Below are 4,958 nucleotides of genomic sequence, written 5' to 3'. Positions count from 1 at the left end.
CTGTTTACTCCAAAAGCATGCCCTTCAAGCATCTCCTTCTCAGAATCGAGGAGCTAAGCTGGAGAAAAGCGAGCTGTCGTTTATCGCTGCCTCGCAGACAAATCCACTCTAAATGGCCGGTGATTTTCACTCATTGGCTCAATAATCCATTTGAGAATTAACTCAGGGACTCAGACACATTGTTAAGGTTGTTTTTTTGGATTCTTTTCAACAGATCCCTCTGTACACCCTTAAAATTGAAGGAGACTTGTTTAAACAACACAGAAAAATGGAAATGAATGCACATGCAGAGGCATTTCAAATCAGGGAAGTACTAGTCTGTGCAGCGCCAGGGAAGTCCAACCTCAGATGGCTTTATGTTTTTTAGATGTCCTTGGTGAATCCAAGGCCAGAACTTGGATTGAGAGAGACCAGAGTCACACATGAATGGATCTCCCTCCAGTTGTTTGTCCTTGCATTTGCATGGATCTGTCCTGATTAAAGACTTGGCTCAGGCTGCACCATCATTCAGCATCTCATACTTTTTTCTCTTTGTTCCTTCCTCCGACACCTTGCTGCTTTGCCCTGATGCGTTCACAGTCCACCTCTCCTGCTTGTTGTCCCTCCTCCTATAGTACGCTGTGGTAATTGAGCGAGAGCAGTGGCCCTGGAGTCCTTGTGTAATCCACACTTTATAAGCACTCTAATTGAAGTGCAAATTCAATACTCCCTCATCAGCCTTTTACTGGCTGTGCCTTTGCCTTCACCCCTTAGGTAATTACAAGGAGAATGGCAGTTTAATCATTTTGCTGAAAATAATGTAACAAAAACATGGCTGCATACACCAAATAATTTACCGTGGTTGTGTTGAGAGTGTGAATGTCGTGTTCAAGCAAAAAAAATCCTCTCAGTTGTCAGGAGGGTAACCTGTGTGATGAAGATATTTAGAGGACTTTACCTGAACACAACATCGGATTATTCTGCACTCACATTTCCCTCCTCATGTAGTGGTTTGACTGAAGATATGTGCACACATGGATGTTCAAAAGCAAGCATGTGCACGTTGATACTCACGCACCGCATGCACTCACAGTTCCCTCTTTTGTTTAGTTTTAGCTGTAAACACATATTCACACTGGCAAGGGAGTTGCACACACAAACACATAACTGGTGTGTATTGGTTTGCCTATATTACTGTGTGTCCGTGTGTGGGAGTGCAGTTTGCAGCTTTAATTAAACTTCCTCTTTTTTTTCTCCGCATGTCCCCATAGGGCCCTGTCTTCTTCCCGACCACATGCTTATTTATTTATAATTGCATTAAACTCCAGCGCTAAACCCTGGCTGAACATGGTGCCAGACCTGTGGAGTAAGCTGGGATTGTCACACAGTAATACAATTTCATGTACTGAAACATCACACCAGCTGGGGAAATTCCACATTATGAATCATGTAGGGATGCACTGTAGATTAACAACAACAACAACAAAATGACAAAAGAAAATTTAGATTATTATTCCAAACACCATGAGTAGCTACACAGAATGTCAACACAGATGCTTATGATATGAAATGAGACCATCCTCCCACGAAAAAACGACCCTATAGGTTGTTTGTTTAAGCAACAAGCACGAACCATTCTTACGTTTGTAGTGGAAGCGCCCTCAAGTGGTCGTAGTGATCATGACCGTTAAGTAACTGAAAGTTAAGTAACGTATTAAATGTACTGAACCCAAACTACAATCTTTAAAAAAAAAATCTAACCAAGTGGTTGTTGTGCCTTAACCTAACCAAACTGAGACAGTTTAACAGCGTTAACAATGTATTTAAAACCGTGATTTGTTAGGAAATGAAGACAGAAAATGCTTCTGTGTGCATTGTTTCCTGCCACCACCCCGCTATGGGTTGTATTAGAGTAGGAATAAACTATATGGTTGTATGGTTTGGAGGACATGCTTAAAACTGTGTCAATGTGGACGGTTTTGGACAACAGAGAAGCATATTCTACCTGTAAAAGGATCAATAACGTCCCTGCAGAATGTTGTTACTCCAGAGATCAAACATTCATGAGAAAAAAAACCAATCCAGGTGTAATAACTTTTTCCTTCTTCCCTTTATTCAATTGCCAGATTTCTCTTTCCTTTTTTGTTTATCTCCCTAATTTGCTTTGTCTTAGACTAAATATCCCAACAGACAACCTTTTGGATGAGCATCACAGCAAATTTGTAGTGCATCCCAAGTGCTTTTGTTGAAGTTGGATAATTGTTATTCAGATCTTCAAAAGAGAAAATCATATAATGATATTCTTATAACATTGCTAAATTGCCAGGTGAACCTACACGGGCAGCTACCCACATGTGGTGACTTAATATTCACAATACTGCATACTCACATCTGCAACATAAACAAGCGTGCACACCACTCTTTTCATAACCAATTTAGATGCTGGCATCAAGATCATGATCATATTATATAGCACATCTTTTCATGTCATATCATCAAACCGGGAAAAAGCTGTACATCTTTTAAAAGGCACTGCACTATAGTTCATGTTTTGCATTATTCTCAGTACACTTTTAATTTCTTCTTGCATTACCTTCTGTATCCTCACATGTCTTGTCTGCGTATATGACCCACTTTCCTGAGGGCAATAATAAATAACAAAAAAAGCATGCATGGCAGAGTACTTGCATCTAATAGGGCTTGACATTACATTTTTTTTAATTGAACTTAAATTAACTAGATTTCTGGAAATTAAGTGCAGTAATTACTGGTGGAAACAAACAATCTATCTGTGTGTGCCTGCACCATAAATCACCAAGCATCCAGCTCCAAATAGAAAATGGGTTATTGCATGCTGCAATAAAGACACTTATTTTTTACTTTTAGACATGTCTTCAGCATTAATGTCTGGCTACATTTTGTTCTCCATATATTAAGAAATGTCACATTTTACACATATTACAGTAACGTGCATATAGTTTTGACATCAGCCCCAACTGTTTGCATTTGGGTCCTTCCCTTTGTTGCCCCTTTCCTTCACTATTTCTAAGCCAATAGTCTTTTTTTATTACTCTACTAACTAATGGAAGAATTTATCCCTTTGTTTTCCAAATGTACAAAACGGAACTATTCATTTTGCACTTGCATTACATTCATGCACACTTAAGCAAGCTTAAATTACGGTAGCTTCATTTTTTTCAGTATAAATTTTACATTCATCCGTATCGTGTGTTTTAAAAAAAAATCTACTTTCTTGGCAGTGGTTAAATGTACCTAGTACTTCTACTCTGTACTTAAGTATATATTTTTTTAGAAACATTTACTTTATTTGAGTATTTTCATTTTCTGCTACTTCATAATTGTACTCCACTACATGTCAGAGGAAAATATTGTAAGCTTTTACTCCACTACATTTATCTGAAGGCTATTGTTACTAGTTACTTTGCCGATTGAGATTTTTCATTCAAAACATAAATAAGCTTATAAAATCTGATGGATCTCTCCACGCTAAAAAAACCCCAAAAAGTTTATATTTACAGTACATAGCATCCATCCATCCTGGACTGGGGGATCCCGAGGTGTTCCAAGGCCAAGTTGGAGATACAATCCCTCCACCTATATACACTATATATACACTCATATACGTTAATGAATATTCTTTTACCTCCACCAGCTTCAACAATACAATTTATTGTACACAATAATGCTGAAATAATCAAAATAAATCCACAAAATAAGATAACTCTGACATGGGCCATTCTGCTACATAAGAAGAATTTCAAATTCAATACTTCAATTTTCCTTAAAATGCTCCCCACTTTTACTTAGGGAAAGGATCTGCACATTTTTATACGCACTGCCATAATGCTAAGTTTCCTTCCTGGGGGATCATTAAGTTGTATCTCATATCTTTATTAGCATCAATAAGTAATGACTTATGTTCAAATAAATAAAACTTAACTAATCCCAGTTTTGCCACCACTGAGGGTTAAATGCCATGGAGGATGTGGAGGTGTTTTTTCTAGTGTAACAGCCAGAGGACCAAAACCAAAACAATCCCAGCATGGCCAGCCGCTTGAAGGGCGCCTGTACACGTCATAGGCTAACCCGGAAATGCAGTGACATTTCAAAAATCCTTCATCCCTTTCGTGGTACAGCGAAACAAAGGTGAGCTTTATATCTACACTATTGTCTCTTCGCACACTTATCGTTTGTGTCTTGTGCTACTTTCCCTGTACAACGTGCGCTTCGCCTCGCTTTAACGCGGGGAACACTTTTACAGGGCTTAAATATTAGCCGCTAGCTGGCTAATGTTAGGAGGTTAGTGGTTAGTAACGGCTCAGGTTTGTTATTTGAGATGTCGAGACTGTGTGGAGAACTTTTCGGGTGTTTTTTTTTTGTGGCATTTTCTGTGTCATAACGAGCTCTGTTGGTTGTTTGTGTGTGTTACAGTAAAATATATTTATGTAAAAATTTCAGGTGCGAAATAATGAGCATAGTATAAGAGACGCGGGTGCTACATCCTCCGGCTCGGTCTAAGTATCCTGCCAAATAGTTGACCCTGTTCCCCCCCCCCCCCCCCGCCCCTGTTGCATCTCCATGCGAAGTGCAGGACGGCTGCAGGTTAACACTTCCATGGTTGCACCTGTACAAACCATCAGAGCTGGCAAAAGTACTCACTTCCCGTACTCAAGTAGAAGATACAGATACTTGTGTTAAAAAATACTCTGGTAAAAGTAGAAGTACTGATTTAACTTCTTAACTCAAGTAAAAGTAACAAAGTACAGGCTTGGAAATGTAGGCTACTTAAAGTATAAAAGTGAAAGTAGCCTTGTGAATGACAACCATTTTTTATGCAAAGCTACAGGACCACACAAATGTTAGTAGAGTGCAAGCTGAGAAACTTCAGTGGGCATAGGAAAAAAGGCTCTATATATGCCATTGGTTACATTTAAATGGATGTCTGCCAATAGGCCTAA

At 38.9% G+C, this 4,958-nt stretch overlaps 1 protein-coding gene across 2 annotated transcripts in view; it reads left to right on the top strand.

The window, feature by feature from the left end:
- Positions 1 to 4,063: 4,063 nt before the first annotated feature.
- spop (speckle type BTB/POZ protein) overlaps positions 4,064 to 4,958 on the top strand; it is an 85,724-nt gene continuing 84,829 nt past the window's right edge. Inside the window, exon 1 of one of the 2 annotated variants that reach the window (XM_032537022.1) lies at positions 4,064 to 4,146. The gene's annotated coding sequence lies outside the window, so the exon portion shown is untranslated. The remainder of the gene's footprint in view (positions 4,147 to 4,958) is intronic. The other variant, XM_032537023.1, reaches the window with a different exon arrangement.

This window comes from Etheostoma spectabile, chromosome 15 (assembly GCF_008692095.1).
Source record: "Etheostoma spectabile isolate EspeVRDwgs_2016 chromosome 15, UIUC_Espe_1.0, whole genome shotgun sequence".
Taxonomy (NCBI): Eukaryota; Metazoa; Chordata; class Actinopteri; order Perciformes; family Percidae; genus Etheostoma; species Etheostoma spectabile.
This window is presented reverse-complemented; position numbering and strand designations above follow the sequence as displayed.